This window comes from Tamandua tetradactyla, chromosome 3 (assembly GCF_023851605.1).
Source record: "Tamandua tetradactyla isolate mTamTet1 chromosome 3, mTamTet1.pri, whole genome shotgun sequence".
In the NCBI taxonomy this organism is placed as follows: domain Eukaryota; kingdom Metazoa; phylum Chordata; class Mammalia; order Pilosa; family Myrmecophagidae; genus Tamandua; species Tamandua tetradactyla.
Genome location: NC_135329.1, coordinates 139,708,528 through 139,733,094, shown reverse-complemented (window position 1 = coordinate 139,733,094; position 24,567 = coordinate 139,708,528). Strand labels below are relative to the sequence as shown.

Below are 24,567 nucleotides of genomic sequence, written 5' to 3'. Positions count from 1 at the left end.
GGGATCATGGAACATTCTATTAGTTTACTACCACCACAAATTTAACAATTTAAAACACCCATTTATTATCTTATTATTTTTTTGTAGATCAAAAGTCCAGGCACAGCTCAACTGGATTCTGCTCTTGGTCTCACAAGGCTGAAATCAGGGGTGTCAGCTGGGCTACAGTCTCATCTGGCATTCAGTGTCTCTTCTGATTTCATTTAGTTTGTAGGCAGAATTCAGTTCCTTGTGGTTGTAGGACTGCAATCGCTGTTTCCTTGCTGGTTGTGCTAGAGGTCACTCTCAGGTCCTAGCCACATGACCTTCTCACAACATAGTAGTTTATTTCTTCAAAGCCAGCAGGAGAATCTCTCCTGGGTCTGCTACACAAAGTCTTATATAATGTAACCTAATCAAGGAGTGACTATTGCATTATATCACAGTTCCCCCCACACTCAAGGGGAGAAAATTGTACAGCATGTATACGCCAAAGGGCAGAAATCTCAGGAGCCATCTAAGAACTCTGCCTACCACAAACATGCTAAAAAGTAAGGAAGTCTTCAAAAATGGTATCAAAAGGACAAAACAGCCATCTTGGAGAGGTTTCAAGGCCTGAATCTGGATCAATTTGAGCAAAATAACAATTACAATAATAATAGTAATGGACTATATCCTAGAAAATAAAATAAGAATAGATGAGTCTGTGTTATATAAATAAATAAATAGAGATGAAGGGAAAGCTTTATTATGGTAAAATTCCATGTACTGTGATAAATGTAAAAGGAATAGTGAAAGTTGATAGTGGCTATCTGGCAACCATCACAATAATAATTATTTCAGGGGAAAACAGATCATCAATGGGTGCTAAAATCACGGGCAAAAGAATGGTAAGAAACAGGATATTGACATAGTCTCAAAGTATCTTCCATATAAGACATACTAATTATAAAAGGGAAAATGGTAACTTTACAGCAGAGAAAGGTAGCAGTGATCTGAGTTAGCATCAGAACCAATAGGACAAGTTGACATCATACACTTCCTAAAATGATAACTGAGAAAGACGCAACATCCCTTCTGTAGCATTGTACCAAAAATGCATAACCTGAATTAAATCATGAGGAAACATCAGAAAAAACAAAGTAAATTAAAGGACATTTAAAAAAAATAACTGATAAATAAATTGTGTCCGTTAAGGTACTCCAGAGAACAGGATACATGATACGAATGGAGAGGGAGAAAAATATTTATTTAGGGATTGTCCCTACACAATCATAGGGACTGTTAAGTCCAAAATCTGTAGGGCAGGCAGCAGCCTGGACATTCCAAGAGTTGCTGTTGTTGTCTTGAGTTTGAAATCCATGGGGGTGTCCTGCAGGCTGGAAATTCAGACATGAGTAGATGTGGTAGTCTTGAGGCAGAATTTCTTCTTACTCTGGAAACCTCAGTTCTTTTTTCTTAAGGCTTTCAACTGATTGGATGAGGTCTGCTAACATTATCAAGGGTAGTCTCCTTTAGTTAAACTCAACTGCTTGTAGATACCAACCATATTTACAAAATACATCTAGGTTAGTGTTTGACCAAACTGGGCACCATAGCCTAAACAATTCAATACATAAAATTAACCATCATACCGATACTCTAAATAAAGTGTCAAAGACAGAAACAAATTAATACAGAGGAAGCCTACAGAACTGTTCCAGTTTAAAGAAGACTAAAGAGATGACAGTTAATGCAGAATGTGATATTGAATTGAATTCTGGACCAAAAAGACATTGTAGGACATATCATAGAAATTTGAATAAGGTCTGTGTGCCAGTTTGAAACTGTTACGTGCCCGAGAAAAGCCATGTTTTAATCCTGATCCAATCTTGTGGAGGCAGCTGTTTCTTGAAACCTGTTTCAATACTCTAAGATGGAAACTTTTAATTAGATTATCTCCCTAGCGATGTGACACAACCAATTGTGGGTGTGACCTTTTAATTAGATGGAGATGTGACTCCACCCATTCAGGGTGGTCTTGATTAATTTACTGGAGTCCTTTAAAAGGGGAAACAATTTTTTTATAGCTTTTTTTTTACTTGGGCAGGCACTGGGAATCAAACCCGGGTCTCCTGCATGGCAGACAAGAGCTCTGCCTGCTGAGCCGCTGTGGCCTGCGCAAAAGGGGAAACATTCTGAAGAAACCTTAGATGATACTTGGAGAACAGTTGCTTCAGAGCTGATAGAGACACAAATGTTTGGAGATACTTGGAGTCCTGACAGAGAGAGCAGATGTCTAGACACGGGCAAAGCCCAGCTGATATTGCCATGTGCCTTCCCATGAGATGCTAAACAAGTCAGAACTGAGAGTTGTGTCCCGGGTGAGCTAAGTGAAGGCCCACAGATGCTTAGAGAGGAAACCACCAGCATCAGAAGCTGGAAGCAATGCAACCAGGAATAAGGACCAGCAGACGCCAGCCACATGCCTTCCCAGATTGCCTTTCCTTGAACGAAGATATCCTTCTCCGGATGCCTTAGTTAGGACACATTTATGGCCTTAGAACTATAAACTTGTAACTTATTAAATTCCCTTTTAAAAAGCGACTCCATTTCTGGTATATTGCTTTCTGGCAGCACTTGCAACTAATATAGTCTGTAATTTGATATTGGCTTTGTATTGATGTTAATTTTTTTATTTTGGTAACTGTACTGTAGTTATATAAGAGAATGTCCTTTTTAAATGAAGTGTACACAGAAGCATTTACAGATTTTAAAAAAGCAATCAGTGTAAGTTGCCATATTAACAGAATAAAGAAGCAAAATCATGTGATTATTTCAACATTTTGGGGAAAGATATGACAAAATTTAACACCCATTCATGATTAAACAAAAGAAAACATGGTAAAACCAGCCAAACAAACAAACAAAAAACCCTACAAACTCATGACAAACCAGGAATAAAAGGGAACTTCCTAAACCTAATCAAAGTTATCAATGAAAATCTACAGCTAGTAGATTGGTGAAATACTGAACACTCTTCCCCTAAGATCAAGAATGAGACAAGGAAATGTTCTAAAAAAGATCATGATGATGAATACACAGTTATAAGATGTTATTGACTGTATACTATGTATGGAATGTATGTGTGTGAAGATTTAATATTTTTAATAAATATATTGTTACAAAAAGAATGAGGCAAGGTTATCCTCTTACCATTTCTACTTAACATCATTCAGGAGATAAGATAAAAATAAAAGGCATATAGATTAAAAGGAAGAAATAAGACTGCTGTCACCACATATGTCAAAGGAGTCTACCAAGAAACTAGAACTAATAAAAAAATCTAAGATTGTTGCAGAACACAGGTCAGGGTATAAAATCTACTGTATTTCTATATACTAGTACAAACCAATAGAAATTGAAGTTCGAAAAAATACAATTTACAGTAGGATCAAAAACATGAAGTACTTATGAGATATGTAATTTGAAAATATGTATAAGATGTACTAAAAGCAGCAAAGAGAAATTTAAGACTATATCAATGGAGAGATACATCATGTTTATGGTCCATAAGACTCAATGTTATAATGAAGTCAATTCTGCCCAAATTGGCGAGCTGGTTCAAAATGTATATGAAAACTCAAAGGAACTTGAGTAGCCAAAATAATTTTCAAGAAAAATAGACAGAAAATTTAAACTACCTGATTTCAAAATTTGCTATAAAGCTACAGTCATAAAGATAGTGTAGTATTAGGGTAAAGAGAGACATATAGGTAGGTCACTTGGATGGAATAGCAAGTCCAGAATTAGACTTACATATAGATGGTCAACTAATTTCCAACGAAATATGTAGTTCATTTTTTCTGTCAATGGCTTCTAACTCCTTCCTGGAAACCACTGATCTAATTTCTATCACTATGAATGAATTTTGCCTGTTTTAGAATGACTTATAAATGGAATCAAAGAGTATAGATTTTGTAACTGAAAAGCTGAGAAGTTCTGACTACAAGCAATGCTGACATATTTTAACCAGGAATATGTCTTTTTCTTAGCTCTGTCTTTGAATGAGTCACCATCATTCACAGCAAATGAATGATGACAAATGTAGCCACCAGAATCTCAAGGAATATGTTCTATTTAGCAACCCCAATGGAAAGACAATACTTTCTATGTGATTGCAGCAAAAGTCCAATTCCAGTTCATTTTGTATCTATCTGGAGAATGTATCTGCTCCTGAACTGTGACCAGGGGCATGAAATATGCTACTTAGCTAAATCAGGGCCAAGTGTCTAATGTGAGATTTAGGAGATGACTCCAACCCCGTGTGAACTGAACGGATTGAGAGTGGGGAGTATTAGTATCCCCAGATACTGTCTCGGAATGCAGATGGTTGTCTGTTGCCAAGGTGTGATGAATACATCCTATGGCCCTTCTTCCCAACAGAGTAAGAGTGGTGGGCTCAGGCCCTGTGGAGCTGAGTCTGTAGAAGGACACGTGTCTGTTGTGAGGTTAGCTAGCAGAGTTGTAGCATCTTTTATACCCTCTTCTGAAAAAATGAATTTCGAAAACTAAGCAAAGCATAAATGTACTTATTAGATAGAAGAAAGACAATTAAAAACCATTTTTAAGCCTTTCATTTCAAAAAGGACAATGGATAGGAAGAGAAAAGAAAAAGTAGGAAAATAGGAGGCTGGAAACTATATAGAAGAACACAATTTCTTACTCAACATTTCATTGACAATGTTGGCAAGCAGTCATTTTCAAATGTCAAAAATGTGTGTAGAACAGCTCACTTAGGCAAGGGGAAGATGATATTATTAAGTCTAATCTGTCAATCAATGCATGCTTGATTATTTGTAGGGAAATGCTGGAGGAGAGGTTTTTAAGTAGGAAATATCCAGACCAGCCCATCCATCAGTGAACATCACGGGATGACCTCCTTTGATGCCATGTGGAACAGAAAAATCACCTGGCCAAACCCTTTCCAAATTCTTGACCCCCAAACTCATGAAATATAAGGAACAGTTTTCATTTCAAGCCACAAAATTTGGGGTAGCTTGTTATGCACACAAAAGAACAAAGAGGGTGTTATTTTAGAATTAGTGAGATAGTTACTTTTTTTTGAACAAGAATATCACTGATAAATCTTAATAATGATCCAAGACACATGATCCAGCAAAATACTATAGCAATAAACTTATACTGAGTGTTTTCTCATATATTTTTTTTCCTCTTAGGGGACACCTTGAATCTCTAAGAAGATGGCTAAAATGAAAAGGAAATAAGGGGGAATTTCTTAATATAGCACACATTAGATAAAACCTCGATCTATCCAAAATGCAAGCAACTAAAAGACTCAAACAATAATTGTGAGTTGTCTCTGTTCTGTTTCTCCTGCTTTATGAAAAAGAGGCAAGGAACAAGTAAACAAGATGCTATCACTTTATTGAAAAAAATCAAGTGATGACAGGCCTTATCACCTGACACAGATTTTTGGAATTCTCATTCCAGGCAAAAGATACCAGAAATTTATTTATGAATAACTAAATAGTCGCCGATGTGCCAATACTATAATCCTTACCTCCTAACAATAGTGAATTTTACTGATGGGAGCTTAATTAAGAAAGCTAATAAACCTATCACATTTTACACTGGGAGCAATTCTACCCAGCATAGACATGACAGTTATTTCTTAATAATGATAAGAAATTTCACATTACACAATCCCTTGAGGCTCACAGGATCTGTGAAATGTTGATCCAAGGAGCATAACAAGCCAGACTCAAAGAAGGAAGCTTCCATGTTAAAGTGTTAAAGATGAGTCCCTACCAAATGTTACGTTATTTTCTTCAGCCTCTCCCCCACATGGTCAGTTTATCCCATAACAAATGATGGGGGGAGGGGAAGCTGTGATGACCGACTTTCCAGGGGTCCTAAGCATCTTTCTGGAACTCAGTGATACACAGCAATGAGATGTCCTAGCAATAAGAACATTCCAAAATCTCAAACATCTCACGGCCCATCGTTTTAGATGAAAACCTAACTGTTAGATAGAGGGAGAGAAGCCTGATGTAGTCACGTTCTCTCAGGACTTTCTACAGATCCTTAGGACAAAGGAAAAGGGAAGGTAGGAATAGTTTTCTGCCTTTCAACATGGTTTTCTCCAATTCTGACTTAGCATTAGGTCTCTAAGAGAAATGCTTCCCTAGCAATTATTTTATATAAATGTATATAATCATTTTAATTTATTCCTTTACCTTGTTGTTCTTTATTCATTATCAAAAATCTGGATGCTGACTGTATCTTAAGAAATTGCTGGCAAGGCTGATGGCCCAGGACCATCCAGGAACCCCCAGGAACCTTCCCTGTTCTTGGACCGTGTTAATCCAGAGCCAGCCTGAGGAATTATGTTTTTGGGTTGCAACCTCATTTTAGCAGCATTCTCCAGCTATTTATGTTCTCCTCAGGTCTCTCATTGCGGTGAATAGGACACCTGGAAAGAGGAGCTCCATTTCTTGTTCATAATGAATTGGCTTCCTGGTAATGGAGACTGAGGAGTTAGTGTGTAGATATCTGATCTCGCTTAATACAAAGGACTAAGTCTCCTTAAACTCTATAAACCAAATTCTAACATTGTTATTCTTCAGACACCTCCACTGCCAAATTTTATATACCTTTCCATACATGAAGATAATAGCCTGCTAAAAAATCTTTATAATGTCCCATTACCTCACCTTAAATAAGGAAACATAATATGTAAAACAATTACCAAGAAGATAAGTGGAAAGAGAAATATCTCAACATAGATATCCCCAGGACCAATTATCACTTGTGTGATGGTTAAGCTCATGTGTCAACTTGGCTAGCTCATGGTGGCCAGCTGTTTGGTCAGGGAAGTACTATGATAGCTGCTATGAGGATATTTCATGGATTTAAATCATTAGTCAGTTGATTGAATTTATGGTAATTACATCTGCAATCACCCAAGGAGATTGCCTTCAGCAATGAGTTAAATCTCATCCAATCAATTGAAGACCTTAAAGGGAAAACTGATGATCTCAGCAGTCAGAAAGAAAAATTTCTATCTCTACTTCAGCTAGCCAGCTCTTTCCCAAGTTGTGGCCTGCCCTAGGGAATTTGGACTTGCTAAATCCCATGGTCACATGAGGCAATTCCTTATATTTACATATATTCATATATGTGTGTGTGTGTGTGTACAATATATCCTGTTGGTTCTGTTTCTCTGGAGAACCCTGACTAATATAGCTATGAAATATATTTATAAGACTTTCAACTAAAAGACATTCTACCATAAAAGCCTGATTTAAAGGGTTGGCAACACTGTTTAAAAAAAAACATCTTACCCACTTTAATATGGCAAATGTGCAACGTTGCACTCATTCTGAATCTCTAAACAGTAGGAAGCTGGAATGTTATAAACTACTTTCCTATTTGATTTTTTAATTTTCATAAAGGATTTTTGTTTATTTTTTTCACAGCATTCTATTCATGTGTTTAATGAAATAGTACCCTAATTTAAAGATAGGACTTTTAGAAAATGGAATGCCTTAAAGAGGTACTGAGAAACCTAAATTACATAACTGAAGCTTAGAATACATCCATTCCTAAACAAGGCAATTCCTATGTAAACTGTGAAATTGGCAGTGTATGAGTCAGTGTTCTTCAGTTAAACAGAAATGACAGAATACATATTTTTTTATGTATTTATATATAATAATTGTTGAGATTTATCATAGGAATTGGCACATGTGACCACAGAGATCAGCAGGTCCAAAATCCATAGAGCAGGCTGGAAATTGGAAATTCCCAGGTAGAGCTGGCTGGCTGAGGTAGCAGCAGAAATTCTGACTTCTGGCTTCTGAAATCTTCAGTTCTGGCTTTAAGACCTCCAAGTGATTGGAGGTCTTGCTGAGGGCAGTCTTCTTTGTTGATCGTAGATGTAATCAGCTGTAGATGCAATCAATTGACTATACATGTAAATCTATGTCTATGATATAATCTCACAGTAACAGTCAGACCAGTGCTTGCTCGACCAAACAACTGTACCCATAACCTACCAAGCTGACACTTGAAAGTAACCATCACAAGAACTTTGGAATTCCATCCAAGTGACAAAAAAATAGTTTTAAGCAGAAAGGGGACATTTCCTGCTCTTGAAACCTAATGGAGGGTTGAACCAATATAAACATGTGGTGATCATTGGGCCTATAGGTTCTCAGGAACAAATGAATTAGTTCTAAGGCACTCCTTCTTCCATCTCTGCTAACCTCTGAATGTTGGCTTTTGTCTCTGACACCAAGAATGACTTTCTTTACAGGGGATGAAGAGTGGGCCTTGAGGGATCCCTAATGGTATTATGTCTTTTATCTTCTACCATGGAGACAATATCTTAAAGCTTTCTTTTAGTTCCACCTTGAAAAGTCCTAGAGACTTTGGAGACTGGCCCAATTATCTATGCCCAACGAGACTCAATATTCTAATTGGTTCACCTTGGATCAGGTGCCTAGCCCAGACCAAACTTGACAAAGAAAGTAGCAGCTTATAAGAATAGCAGCCTATTTTTAAAATAATTAATTGCAGAAAAATTAGAAAATGATGACATTATTAGAGGTTTGCAATTGTTTAGAGTGGGAGGAAGGACTAGTTAACAATAGCATAACTACTCACCATACCTGGCCTCACATTTCTATATTCTTACACTTTTTTCCTTTAGTGCTCCTCCAAACACATAATCTATTGACATCCTTTTTCACTGTATTCCATTAGCCATTTATTTATCCCCAGTTCTTCTCAATTTTCTTTCAAGGTCCTTGATGAATTCATTCATGTAGAGTGTACTGATGAATTAAAAAGCTCTACTTTGTGATTGAGTGGTAAAAACTGTAATTTTATTTTTAAAACACTACTGAAAGGAGAAGTTGGAGGTGAGCTGCGGTTTCAAACTATTGTTCTCAGGCACCCATGAATCTGACCTTAATCAGGTGACAAAATTTACTCTGATAACTCTTGATTTTGTCTTCCAAGGTCAAAACCCAATGTCAGGATTCAAAAAAACCAAACACTTATTTTTAGGATGACCTTCTATCTTTGAGATTTCCCAGAGGGACCCTAGAAAGTAACAGAGATTTTACCTTTTACCTTATGAAGAGAGAAACTAGAAATATTTTGTCTTGTTTTATCCTCCATGCTTCTTTATTAGCTCAACAGTATTGTAGGAATTCATGGAAAGAGTTGTCAAATTAAAGAATACTTTTATTATAGGTAAAATGTTCTTGATATAAATATTCTAGATAGTGTACATTTTCCAGTATGGAATATAAAACACTGGAGATTGATCTTGCCCTTATGCTTCATGATATATTTTTACCCTCAGAGGAAATATTAATGACATTCTTGTGAAATAGTAAGGCATTTTACCCCAGCAGATGATGCTACACCCCTCCATTCTGATATTATTGGTTATCATCATAAATTAACCACAGCCAATTAATTGTGTCATTACAAAGTAGTTCTTTCTTTTCTTGCTTGCCTGAAGGCTCTGCTATACAGTAAAAGGTGGAAATTACATTTTCAACAAAAGACCATCTCAGAGTCTCACCCGAAGGACTGTGCCATTCAAAGATAAACCTGTGAGTACTGACTTCTGAACTGATGTTACTTAGACGACTTTCAGACTGTACCGGGGGCCTGAGTCAAGATTTCTAGGACTGTTTGTTCTGGAAGCAGATGACTTTGTGGAAATAGACTCTGGTTCAAAACCCAGTGGTACAAGAATTCATTACAATACCGAATTAATCAAAACCAAAATGAGATACTATTTCATTCCCACAAAATGGATTTTTTAAAATGGGAAATAGGCATTGAAAAGGATGCAGAGAAATTACAGCTCTAGTTGCATTGTTGGTGGGAATATAAAATGGTGCAGCCACTGTGAAAAGCAATACGACAGTTTCTCAAAAAGTTAAATAGAGGGTTACGATGCGATCAGTAATTCCATTCCTAGATATATGTTCAAAGAGTGAAAAATAAATATATTCGATTTTCACAATAAAATTTTCACAAGAAAGTGCAAATAGCTTGGATTATACTATATCAGACCAAGATTCTCAAATTGGGTCAAAAAAAAAACACTTTCAAGTACAAGCTGTTAATGAAAGGCCTAATTAAAATAAAATATTTAAAAAGAGGTTTAAAAATAAAGTTATAGACCAAAAGCAAAATGAGGAAAGAAAAAATGGCATTATTAGTATAAAAGTAGAACTCATAACAAGAAACATTAAATGGAAGAAAGAACTATTTTACATTTATTTAAAGTAGAATTCACAATGAAAATATAATATTCAGTAACTCCTATATGCTAACTAACAAACTTTTGAAACCTGTAAGCAATTATCAAATGCAAAATGAAACAAAAAAAAATGACTAGTGAGAGTATTTAACTTACCTCCATCTGTTTATAGATCAAGTAGACAAAAGTAAAAAAAAAATGAACAATTAAAAATATATATATAACTATAAAGATTTAGGAAAAATATTTTTTAATTAGCTCTGCCAGAGGTCACTTTAATTTTTCTACCTGTATATGAGTCAATCAAAATGCCTTCTCTAGGGTTTGGTTCCCAGACCACGCACCCCACCCCCCACCCCCAAAAATGCTTTGTCTAATAAAAAGCATATGGTAGATATAATGGTGGATTAATTCACACAAGCCTGGTGAGTTAATTTATAGGTTAGGTAAACAAATTTAATTTCTTATGACACATACCTCCAGTGGCACGCTGGTAAATGTTTTACAACCAGCTCTCTAGACTAACAATGTAATGTCCCTGAAAGCAGAATTGGGAGGACCTGTAGCCAGCAGGCTCTTTTTTTTTTTTTATTTTAACATGGGCAGGCACTGGGAATCGAACCCACATCCTCTGGCATCGGAGGCAAGCATTGCTGCCTGCTGAGCCACCGTGGCCCGGCCACCAGCAGGCTCTTGTAAGCTGGTGTGCGCCAGCTCAGCACAGCTAACACGTTTAATGTCAGAAGCGAACAAGTATGTTTTTCGTTAAAGAGCAAATTTAATAAGGTTAACAAGGTTTCTGGTCATTCAGACCTTGTGGAGAGACATCGTATTCTTGGCAGACATAACAGAAACTTTATAGGTAAACTGCTGAGTATCACAAAAATCCACTTGCTCTTATTATCAAACAAAAACAGGAATTGATTAAAATGTTAACAAGAAACAGAACAAGCATAGCTTTAAATAAAATAAGATCACTATTTTCCCTAGCTAACCTCCTATGGTATTTTTGTTTATAGTATTTTGTGGTCACCAGAATGTAAATAAATGTGAGAAGAGCAATTTCATATCTGCACTTGAGTACTTTTATCTACATGTTATTCTTTTTCAAAGCTTCTCATTAGGTAAACCTGTAACTTAATGTCTATCACCTTTTATTTACATACATGCACACACACATACACACACACACACACACACACACACACACACCACTCACATACTGGGTTAAGATTTCTATCCTATTGAGTATACATTTCTTTTGAATATTAATTGTTGATCAGTATGCAATTTAACAATCACAAATGGTGAAAAATTTTAGAGAACATGATTATATTGAACTTAATATAGAGAGAGCTATCCCCCTAAATGTACATACTATTGCTTATGGGTGTTTGGGGGTGACAGTTGGGTGTACTGACCCAGAAGAAGGGGAAGGGGATAAGGCAGACATTTTTTATGAAAAGGTCAGGAAGCTAGAAAGACTCCTAACCAATGGAGAAATGATAGGTAATACTAATCAGAAGAGAAGTATTTTAAGTTAATGATAAATATATAAATTTATTTGCTTAGAGTGTTTATAAGTATATAATTATGTGGTTACGTTTACAAAGGCGTATTATGTATTATGTACAACAGAAACAGGATGTACTAAATTAGTGAATTTATGAGAACATGTCTTGGTCAATTAGAAATATAAAGACATACTGGCAAGATAAGGAGGAGGCAACAGAAAGTTTACATTCCAGCAACCACAAAATGAAACATAGAGTTCATCAAACCAGAACAAAAGGTTCAGCTAACACTTGACTATCTAGACACTCCTGCTAATTGCCCCAATTCTTTAGTTAAGGTTGAATTCTGCTGTGAGAGACAGAATACCCAAACTAACCGTCCCTAAATGAGATTGAAGTTAATGCTTCTTTCTTGTGGTGCTCTTGAAAGGTAGTCCAGGGCATGGCAATTCCATTGTGTCAGAGACCTGGTAGGCTCCTTATGATGGCAGATGGTGGTAACTTATTGCAGTCCACTGAATAGAGGAAGGGATGAAGAGAAGACAAAGAGTGTTTATGAGCTGTCTCTTAAGAAAGGTTCCTTGGAAAATGCCATACTGCACTTCCTCCTACATCTTGTTGGCCAAAATCTCCTTACCTGACTACGCTTGGCTGTAAGGGAGGCTTAAAAATGCTCTGTTCCTGGCTGCCATGGACTCAGCCAGATAGTTTATTATTGTAGAATAAGAAGGAAAGACATACTGAGGGGTACCTGGGATGCCAATGCATATAGCTTGAATACCAGCCTTTGAAATATCAAGAAGATTCTGCTACAGCTAGTTAGGGGTTGTTTTTTGTTTTTGTTTTTTCCATGTCACACACACACAAAAAACTTGTCTGAATGACACAGATGCTGACTAATGGCAGAGCAATAGTTGACATTACAAGCTCCATGGGGCCAGTGGATTTTAGTGATGTTTGGAAAGCTTTTGAATAAAGGAGCAGGTAAGATGAGATGGGGAAGGTGGAGGTGGAAGATGAAAAGGAACATTCTGAGCCTGCTTTCCCAAGAGCATGTTGGACACCTTACCTGGCTGTTAGTATCATGCTATCGAAGTGTAGAACGGCCACAGCAGCACCTGAAAGTCTGTCCGAAATGTAACTCTTGGGACTCACCCCAAACCTAACGAATCAGAATTTCTGGATGGGAGGGTTACAGGAATCTGTCATTTAGTGAGCATTCCAGGTGATTTTTCAAGTGCCCAAAGAAGCAGCATATATAAATATGTATTTTTTTTAACATGGGCAGGCTCCAGGAATCAAACCCAGGCAAAGAAGCAATATATTATTAGAAGGACTTGAATAATGTAAATAAATCAAATGTCTTTTACTCCTCCTTGCGTCCCTGATCCTGTCACTCTCCTTACATAAAAGAAAGCAATGGATGAAACTTGATACAAAATGTCAGCATTAGTGAAATAAGAATGGTGTATTTATGAAAATAAGAATAAATTCTTCTCCATATCCCTGCATAAAGTTATTTATGTCTATGAATATAAATATTATGTACTTTTAGAAAACTATCAGCTGACATGCCTGATGTGGAAAAATGAAGATGCATTCACATTAAATCAGAAAGAAGACATGAGTGCCATCAATTGTTTTGTCAGAATTAACCAATGCAATTAATCCCAAAATCAAAGTAAATATGGTATATCCTTGTTCTGGTTTGCAAGCTGCTGGAATGCAATACACCAGAGATGGATTGGCTTTTAATAAAAGGAGATTTATTTTGTTAGTTCTTCAGAGGAAAGGCAGCTAAATTTCAACTGAGGTTCTTTCTTAGGTGGGAAGGCACAGGGCAATCTCTGCTGGCCTTCTCTCCAGGCCTCTGGGTTCCAACAACTTTCCCCGGAGTGATTCCTTTCTGCATCTCCAAAGGCCTGGGCTAAGCTGCGAGTGCTGAGATGAGGTATGCTGAGCTGCTTGGGCTGTGCTGCGTTGCGCTCTCTCAATTAAGCACTGGCCAATTAAGTCAAACGTCATTCATTGCAGCAGGCACACCTCTTAGCTGACTGCAGATGTAATGAACAACAGATGAGGTTCACATGCATTGGCTCATGTCCACAGCAACAGAACTAGGTGCCTTCACCTGGCCAAGTTGACAACTGAATCTAACTACCACAATCTGGAAAGGATTATTTGTTATTTATAAATTAAATGATTATCTTTCTAGAGAAAAAAAACTTATTTGAAAGAAGCATGAGAAAACCAGATGAAAGCCCAGAAGTATAAATATGCCAGTTTTCCATAGCCTAAGCTAGTTAGTTAATGACATTGAACTAAAAATCTCAAAACAATCTTTAGAAAAAAATAAAATCCTAGAGTTCATCTCATAGTAAAAATAGCTCTGAAAATTCTGAGAAAAAAAATGCCTAGTTGGCCTCTTTGGATTTTAGAGACAACATATTCCTCATTTGGGTGTGCTACTCAGGCCTATTTACTGAGTGACCAGAAAAGCTGCTAGTTTTGAGTGGGGGCCAGAACAAGAGGAGGCACTGTGACAGGTCCAGGCTGCTGTACAAGTTGATGTGTCACTTGGACCATATAATCCAGCAGATCCAATGGTGCTGGAAGTGTCAGTGACAAATAGGGATGCTGTCTGGAGCCTTTGACAGACGGCTATAGGAAAATCACAACCCAGACCCGTAGGATTTTGGAGCAAAGCCTTATCATCCTCTGCAGATAACTACCGTGTTTCTGAGAAACAGCTTTTATCCTGCTACTGGGCCTTAGTAGAGACTGAATGCTTGACCATGGGCCACCAAGTTACAGTGAGACCTGAGTTGCCCATCGTGAGCTGGGTGTTGTCTGACCCACCAAGCCATAAAGTTGGGTGTGCACTGCAGCACTTCATTATAAAATGGAAAAGGTATATTAGAGATAGGGCTCAAGCAGGTCCTGAAGACACAAGTAATGCCCATGGCTCCCACTCCTGCCACATTACCTTCTCTTTCCCAGCCCAGAGGTATGGTCTCTTGGGGAGTTCCTTATAGTCAGCTGACTGGGAAGAGAAAACTCGGGCCTGGTTTATAGATAGTTTAGCATGATATGCAGGGACCACCTGGAAGTGGATAGCTGCCGCACTACAAACCCATTCTGGGATATCCTTAAAGGACAGTGGTGAGGGGAAATCCTCCCAGTGGGCAAAACTTCAAGCAGTGCACTTGATTGTTCATTTTGCTTGGATTGAGAACTGGCCAAAGGTATGTTTATATACCGACTCATGGGCTGTTGCTAATGGTTTGCTGGATGGTCATGGACTTGAAAGGAACGTGATTGGAAAATTGGTGGCAAAGAGGTCTGGGGAAGAGATATGTGGATAGGCCTTTCTGAGTGGGCAATAAATGTGAAGATATTTGAGTCCCATGTGAATGCTCACCAGAGGGTGACTTTGGCAGAGGAAGTTTTTTTTTTAATCAATTTTGTATTTTTTTAAAAAAATTATAACAAACAAATGCAAACATTCTTAACTTTTGATCATTCTGTTCTACATATATAATCAGTAATTCACAGTATCATCACATAGTTGCATATTCATCATCATGATGATTTCTTAGAACATTTGCATCAATTCATAATAAGAAATAAAAATAAAATGGAAAAAAATTCATATATAGCATATCCCTTACCCCTCCCTTTCATTGATCACTAGCATTTCAATCTAAATTTATTTTAACATTTGTTCCCCCATTATTTATTTTTATTCCATATGTTTTACTCGTCTGTTGATAAGATAAACAAAAGAAGCATCAGACTCAAGGTTTTCACAATCACACAGTCACATTGTGAAAGCTATATCATTATACAATCATCTTCAAGAAACATGACTACTGGAACACAACTCTACATTTTCAGGCAGTTCCCTCCAGCCTCTCCATTACATCTTGACTAACAAGGTGATGTCCATTAATGTGTAAGAGTAATCTCCAGAATAACCTCTGGACTCCGTTTGGAGTCTCTCAGCCATTGACACTTTATTTTGTCTCATTTCGCTCTTCCCTCTTTTGGTCGAGAAGGTTTTCTCAATCCTTTGATGCTGAGTCTCAGCTCATTCTAGGGTTTTTCTCAATCCCTTGATGCTGAGTCTCAGCTCATTCTAGGATTTCTGTCCCACATTGCCAGGAAGGTCCACACCCCTGGGAGTCATGTCCCACGTAGACAGGGGCAGGGCAGTGAGTTTGCTTGTGGTGTTGGCTGGAGAGAGAGAGGCCACATATGAGCAAGGCAGAGGAAGTTTTTAATGATCAAGTGGATAAGATGACCTGTTCTGTGGATACAAGTCATCCTCTTTCCTCAGCCACTCCTGCTATTGCCCAATGGGCTCATGAACAAAGTGGGCATGGTGGTAGGGATGGAGTTTATGCATGGGCTCAGCAACATGGACTTCCACTCACCAAGGCCAACCTGGCTATGACCACTGTTGAGTGCCCAAGCAGCAGAGACCCACACTGAGTCCCAGATGTGGCACCATTCCTTGAGGTGATCAGCCTGCTGCCTGGTGACAGGTTGATTACTATGGACAATTTCCATCATGGAAGGGGCAGTAATTTGTTCTAACTGGACTAGACACATACACTAGATATGGGTTTGCCTTCCCTGCACACAATGCTTCCACAAAAACTACCATCTGTGTACTTACAGAATACCTTATCCACCATCATAGTACTCCACACAGCATTGCTTCTGATCAAGGAACCCACTTCAAAGCAATGAAGTGCAGGAATGGGCACATGCTCATGGAATTCTCTGGTCTTACCATGTTCCCCATCATCCAGAGGCAGCTGGGTTGATAGAACAGTGGAATGGCCTTTTGAAGACCCAATTATGCTGCCAACTTGAAGGCAATATTGTGCAGGGCTGGGGCAATGTTCTGCAGGAGTCTGTATATGCTCTGAATCAGCATCCACTCTATGGTGCTGTTTCTACCATAGTCAGGATTCACGGGTCCAGGAATCACGGGGTAGAAATGGGAGCGACACCACCCGTTATCACCCCTAGTGTTACACTAGGAAAATTTTTGCTTTCTGCCCCTGAAACCTTAAGCTCTGCTGGTCTACAGGTCTTAGTTCCAAAAGAAGGAGTGCTCCTACCAAGAAATACAACAATGATTCCTTTGAACTTGAAGTTAAGACTGCTACCTTTTTGTTCACTTTGGTCTTCTTATGCCATTGAATCAACAGGCACAAAATGGGATAACTGTTCTGTCTGGGGGATTGATCCTGACTATCGAGAGGAAATAGGACTGCAACTACATGATGGAGCTAAAAAAGAGTGTTCCGGGGATACAGGAGATCCCCTAGGGCATCTCTTAGTACTCCCGTGTTTAAAGTCAATGGAAAATTGCAACAACCCAATCCAGGCAGGACTACTAATGGCCCAGAAACTTCAGGAATGAAGGTTTGGGTCACCATACCTGGCAAAGAATCTCGGCCAGCTAAAGTACTTGCTGAGGGTAAAGGGAACATGGAATGGATAGTAGAAGATGATAGTGATAAATACGAACTATGACCATGTGACCAGTTACAGACATGAGGACTCTGATGGTATAAATATTTCCTCCCTGTTTTGTCATGAGTGTGTTTGTATTTGCACATAAGCAAATACCTTGTTTCTTCTTATCATGTGACATAAGTAGTGTTGTTTATATTATAGTATTACATTATAGGATATGAAGTTTAAGAGTGAATTTTACCTAAGGACCTGCACCCTGTTCTGGGAAGAGGTAATGTGTTTGCAGTTGTATGCAGGACAGCTGAATATTATTAGGCAAAATGTATGTCTCTTATTGTGTTCTATTTGGAAATTAAGCATGTTTCAAGGTGATGTGTATAGCTGCTAAATTGACAAGGGGTGGACTGTGATGGTTAGGTTCTGGTGTCAACTTGGCCAAGTGATGTGCCCAGTTGTCTGGTTAGGCAAGCACTGGCCCGACTGTTGTGCAAGGATATTTCGTAGCTGGTTGATAAACCAGAAAAAGCTGGTATTAAGTCATCAGTCAGTTGATTGTAGCTGTGGCTGACTACATCTGCAGTCAACTAAGGGTGTGTCTCCTGCTAACAAGATAATCCAATCTGTTGAAGCCTTTTAGGGAAGGAGAGAGCTTCTTTTACTGCTTCTTCAGCCAGCGAGCCTCTCCTGTGGAGTTTGTCCAGACTCTTCATCAGAGCTGCCAGCTTCACAACCTGCCCTACAGATTTGGACTCTTCCATTCCCATGGTTGCATGAGATACCTTTATAAATCTCATATTTACAGATCTCTCCTATTAGTGCTGTTTCTCTAGAGAACCCTGATTAATACAACCCCTGTGGAGGACTATTTGGTAATATCCATAAAAATTGAAAATACTCATCCTATTTGACTCAAATCTCATTTATAAGGATTTACCCTAAAGATGTACCGATACATGTGCAAAATTTTATACACATATACATATATAATTTGTATACATTATCTTTGAAAATAGTAAAAGATTGGGAACAATCTAAATGTATAGCAATAGATGACTGGTTAAACAAGAATATTCTTGGTGCCAAGAATAAATATTTGAAATATTGGGTTAAAAAGCAAGATGCCTTTTGATATGAGGAACTGCAAAGTCACATCATAAAGGGCTTGGATACAGGGAGGAAAATAATTTGAGTCATTTTTGCAAATCAATTACATTATATATATATCCCTTTATGATCTATATAGTCCTTATTTCTGCATACACGTATGTACACACACACACATATGTACATACACATGTACATATACACACATATATATATCTATAAAAGTATGTTTGTACAGATACATACATATAATAGTTAAAAACTCAAAAAACTGGGGTGTACCTTGCATATCACCTCCAATCTTTGTTTCATACAAATGAGATACCTGAGGTGCATGAAAGTAAACTGTTTGATAAATTTAATGCTGATAATTTCTGAACTCAAGGAAGAATTTCCTGAGCTGTCGGCGGTAGATATGGTGGATTGGTGCTTAACATCTATCCCGTTTTCCTATACTGTGGGGGCTGGAAAGATAATAACTACACTTTCCAGACTCCCTTGCAGATAGAGTTCTGAATGTGATTTAAGATCAACCAATCAGATGTTGTTGCTTCTGTGAGGCCAAGTCTATGCTACTGCTGCATGTTTTTTCCTCCCTTACTGAAATAAAACAGGGACAGAAGCATTTGCTTTTTCTGTGGGAATATAAGCAAAGGTCTCACTGTGCAAAGACTACTCAGTGATGCTTTAAGACAGGGTTTGGGCCATACATAGCTGATGTGACATTATTCTGGATCCATGCTAGTGGTGACAATATTCTGATCATAGCAGCTTCCCCTTCATATTTGTTTCTTGATTGTAGTAGCTTTGTTATCTTGGAGGCTTTTTAACTATGGAAGTAGAGGAGCGGTTCTGCATTTGAAGGGTCCCTGATTATAGATTAAGCAGCTCCCTTGGTGCCTTTGTTCTGCAATGTGGCTATAAGGCATGTATTTTTCTGAAATTTCAACCCTGGCTTCATCCCTTCTTTAAATTCTAAAAGCCTTTTGATATGCAGTAATAATTACCTTCCAGTTTTAAAACATACCTTCTATTTTAAACTAACTAGATTGGAGTCTATCCTTTGCAAGAATTTATTCATTTTTAAGTATGAAAATAAAGGCTGTACTCTTTTTTTGATTTTTAAAAAGGAAATTTATTAAATTGCAAGTTTACAGTTCTAAGGCCATGAAAGTGTCCAAATTAAGGCAAGGCTATAAATATGTCCAGTCTAAGGTGTGCCGGTTTGAATCTGTTGTGTACCCCCAGAAAGCCAAGTTTTTTAAGCCTCAGTCAATATCGCTGGGTGGGAGCTTTTTATTTTTAACTTTTTTTTATTGTGCAAAAATAAAATATATACATCAATAAATAAATAATAATATATACACAAAGAAGCAATAGCTTTCCAAGTACATTTTAACAAGTAGTTATACAACAGATTTTAAAGTTTAATATGAATTACAGTTCCATGACTTTTCATTTTTATTTCTAGCTGCTCTAAGACACTGGTGACCAAGAGAAATATCAAAATATTGATTCAGCAGTCATATTCATTTGTTAAACTAAATGCTTCACTTTTAACAAAGGGTTGTAAAGGAAAATGCTGGCAAAATTTAGCTTCCAGATTTGAAATATAAATCTTTCACAACCAAAACTTCTAAAATCGTGTCAGTTTATTTATTTATTTATTTTTTGCATGGGCAGGCACTGGGAATCGAACCCAGGTCTCGGCATGGCAGACAAGAATGCTGCCACTGAGCCAGCATCGCACAGCCCAACACCTTCATTTTTAATTACTACTTCTGTGTCTATTAATAAGGCCCTAGTTAAATATAGATGGGGGACAAGAACCAACACTTACTGAGAAATTACTAAATGCCAGAGACTTCTATAGTTAATTGATCAGGGACAATTTGTTAACTGAAGTTAACAGACAAGAAACTGAGTCCCAGAAAGATAAACTTTAATAAGATTTTATAGCTAGTAAGTGAGAGTCTAATAAACAACAGAGTTCTTTCCATTGCTCTATTATTCAATGAAGAATTTTATCAGAGAGGGGGTAGTAGAAAGATTTTAAATATCCTTGATTGACAGATTAACATGGCATAAATGATGTAATTATCCAGCAATGGAACCAATCTTAAAATAAGAACATTGAAATCTAAGACAGCATTGTTCTCTTCAAATAAGTCACATTGGGAGCTATGTAGTTTTTTCCCTCCAAATATTGTCCCAAATATTTTTGAATGTTTTCTATTGGAATTGCCCCTATAACTGGAGTCACGACTTTTTTGAAAATTCTCAGTGGTGATTTTTCTTTTCTTTTTAGGATTGAAGAGTCAGCCAAAAGTTGCTTAGGGTGAAGTGTAGTGGATAAAATGAGTGGTCAAATAATTGTTTGTAATACATATAATCTTACAAATGTTTTGGAATTTCTGCATAAAAAACTTTCCTGCTTGACCTTTTGGATGAATTTTAACATGGGCAGTATCATTTACGTTGAATAAACAAGCTACCATTTGTGATTCTGCAGGATTTAGGAGTTTCCATTGATGTTATTGGCATTTTCTTTTTTGGGTCACACTAGAAATACCAAGTTTCTTCAAGTTTCTATTGTTCTCAAAAAAACATTTTTTTGTCCAGCTTCTCTTGAAAGTTCAGAGTAAATGTCAAGTCTTCTCTGTTTCTGTTCATCACTCCAAATGCAAGGCACAGTCTCCACAGTACCTTTGCTTTTGCTCCAATTTTCTTTCAGAATGACATTGCTTTGTGGTTCTTAAATACATGAAAAGATACTCAGCATGTCTCCTACTGAAATTAAAGCTACAGTCACATTGTTTTGACCTATCAGATGGACAAAGAACAGGAAGTTTAAAAGCAGGTTATACTGTAAAAAGAACTTTCATAAATTGTTAGCAGAAGCATAAATTAGTACAACCCCTGTGGTAAGTAATTTGGCAATACTATCATAATTTAAAAGGCACATACTCTTTGATCCAGCATTCCTACCTCTGGAATTTTTCCATAGATAAACTTGAACAAATGCAATACAATACAGGTACTATTCATTGCAACCTTGTTTGTAATTTAGCAAAGGATAATTATGAAATGTTCCATATCTTGCTTTGGCTGAGAGTTTACACAAGTGTATTCACTTGTCAAAATTTATCAAACTGCATCTGAATATAAATTATACCTCAATAAAAAAGAAACATGGACAATATAGAGTTTTTTTTTAAACAGAATAGTTAGGACTCTGCACTGATATAACATCTTCTCCAAGATATTTACTATGTGTTAAAATCAAGAACTATCTCTTGAAGGCTGCAAGAAAAGGATAATAGAAGTAAAAAAATACATCTAAGAAGACAAACTAAGTGGCTGGATGATAAAAGCAGGAGGGAGGCATAGTTTTCTTTTTACACCCTTTTTAACTTCCAATTTTTATGACTTGTACATGTACTATATATTCAAAATAAAATAATTTTTAAAAGAAAGAGGCTCTTTCTTAATCTAAATTTGTCATTAGTCATTATTCCCACGGTTAATTTCTTATTTTAAAGAACAAATCTTATGTATAAAGTACATGTCTTAAATATATGTGTATCTCAACGTGTGGGTGACTGGGCTGTTGTTTTCCACCTCATGATAAATAGACTCTCTGTTTTAAAAACCTTTTGTGTCAAAAATAACCCTTTTTATTGACACAATTATGCCTCTATGAGCTTTTTTTTAGTATGGTAAGTATCGTACTTGCTGAATTAAATTCACATACATTATCTTCTGGAAAATATAAAAAAGATCACTCATTTTCACAGGAGATGGAAAAACAATACACTTTCTTTATATATATAGCTGATTAAGACAGAGTGGCCTGTTTTAACAGCCCTCCCGCAGGAACACGAAATGGTGACTCTAATATGGCTTTCAATATGCAAATAACACATCTATCAGTAACTTGAAAAAAAAACATTAAAGAAATAGTGATTTTTTCTTTTCTGTGTTTACATATTGAAACATGCTGCAAAGTTCTACAGTATTACCTGGACGTTTCTATTTTCTTGAATTGCTTATGTATACCACTATCCTTTGTATGTGAAGAATTGACTTGAAGATCATCCGCTATTTTGACTGAATTAACTGATCCATTTGATTAATGGACTTGATGAGAGGGATTGTGGTTTACTTTAACAGTTACTTTAGCATTTTAAAAATACCGATGAACAGTGATCATTATTCACAGAGCATTGGTGGGAGTGGATAACTGGGTTTTGTAGTTTTGGAACAAACTCTTCCGTTACTTGGGTAGAGAGATACAGGCGCATACATCATTTCTCTCCAAACCCCAAGTTGCCAAAAATCTTTCCTTAAGAAGAACTACTCCATTCTTGGCCATTATTTCCTGGCTAGCTACAGTCTTGCCTCCTGTCTTTAAACGACACTAAATTGCTTAGCACATCAGTAATCATATTTTATTAAAATTAAATTATAATTTATTTTAATTAATACACACTTCTGTTGAGAAATTTTAATGTAATAATAGCAAATGGCGCTTTGTGAAGAGATTGAAAAGTGTAGGGCAGACTTTCAGTTTAAGGCTTTGAAGGTGGACGGAACAGATTAGGATCCTGATTCTGCCTCAGATAAATTGAGACAAAGGTTCAGTTTAAATTATGTAACCTCCATGATGTTCAGTTTCTCCATCTATAAAATGGATATAATGTGATCTATATCATGAGGTTGTAGGTAAGGTTCAAGTGAGACAATGTATTTAAAATGCTTAGCACAGGCTTTCCATAACTGTAGCTATTGTTTGATCATTGCTGTGAGGAGAAATGCTTTAAATGAGAGTTTCTGAAAATCCTCCTAAAGCAATAAATTATCGATTATGATCTTTGTTACAAGAATTAAAATTCATTTATTCATTCAGTCATTCGTTTGTAGCATTCTGAAAGAGACAGGGAGACTGATGACTCCTTTATAACAAAGAAAAGTCTCCTGTATATATAAAACAAGAACATTCTCTAGAGACATCATTTTTAGAACATGTCATGTATTAAATCTGTCTGAGATCTGAATTGTTTTAGGTGGCACTTGTACCCCATTTGTCTCTTCAGTCTCAGCTTCAGACATCTACCAGAAAATGATTAAAATATGACCTGCGGCCCAATAACTTAAATGTTCTGGTTTGGAGTCTTTAAGGCAGGACAATCTTAGGCACATCACAAATCTCCCTATTCCAAAGGAACAAATTTATTTACATGTCTATCCACCCTTTAGACATTAAGCTCCTTTCAGAGTCACCTTTCGCCTTTTCCACCATCCCTAGCAGAAAAGCTTGCACGTGGTAGGTGCGCAAATTGTTTCATTAAAATAGTATACTGAATTTTATCTTATTCTGTTTGGGTGAAAATATTTTTAAAAATAGTCCTTATCTCAATCGTTCTTATTCCAATGCTTTTATTTCAAAGAGGCCTAGCTCCTTTTCATTGTTACTTCATTTTAATTGCCATTCTGTTGTGGTCTAATTTAGGAAAGCCACTCATGTTCATTGAGCCCTTTAAAGTTGCCTCCTTGCTGTGAGCCCCCTGAACCCTGTGCTTTTCTGGTTGCAGTGCTTTCCCGGGCCACAGTGACACTGTCGGGCGATTTTCAACTCTGGCTGCAGATCTGCATCATCTGGGGAGCTTTTTAAAAACATAAAAATGCCTGGCTTCTACCTGCAGACTATGGTTTAAAAGAATACAGGTGAGACCAGACATGAGCATATTTAACAAGCCACACAGGTGATTCTCTTGCTCAACTAGACTGAAAACAACCTGGATCAGCTGTCCTTGCTCTGGAGGCAACCAAAGCACAATTGTCACAGGTCTACTTGAGTGTGGGCACTATGCTTACTGAAGCATGCCGTGCAAAGCCTGCAAAATGTGGCACTCTGCTGGCCTGATGTGGGCGAAAAATATTTTGTTTGGCCTATACATTGAGTTTTTTTAATTGTGATGTATTTCAAATGTACAGAACAGTAGGGACTATAATGTAATGAAAACTTATGTACCTACCATCCAGATCTAACAAATCTTAACATTTTGCTATACTTACTGCAGACCTTTATTAAAGTAATAAAACATTACAGCAAATAGAAGCCCTTTGTTTGCCTTTCGCTTTCCTCTCTCCTTCCTCTCTCCCACCTCTCCAGGGGAAGCAGCT

General features: G+C 37.1%; 1 long non-coding RNA gene across 1 annotated transcript in view; it reads left to right on the top strand.

Moving 5' to 3' along the window:
• Positions 1-24,567, top strand: part of LOC143677719 (uncharacterized) — a 111,981-nt gene extending 87,414 nt beyond the window's left edge. Inside the window, exons 3-5 of the long non-coding RNA XR_013172833.1 lie at positions 2,069-5,330; positions 9,518-9,611; positions 23,976-24,567. This is a non-coding gene — a long non-coding RNA (uncharacterized LOC143677719). The remainder of the gene's footprint in view (positions 1-2,068; positions 5,331-9,517; positions 9,612-23,975) is intronic.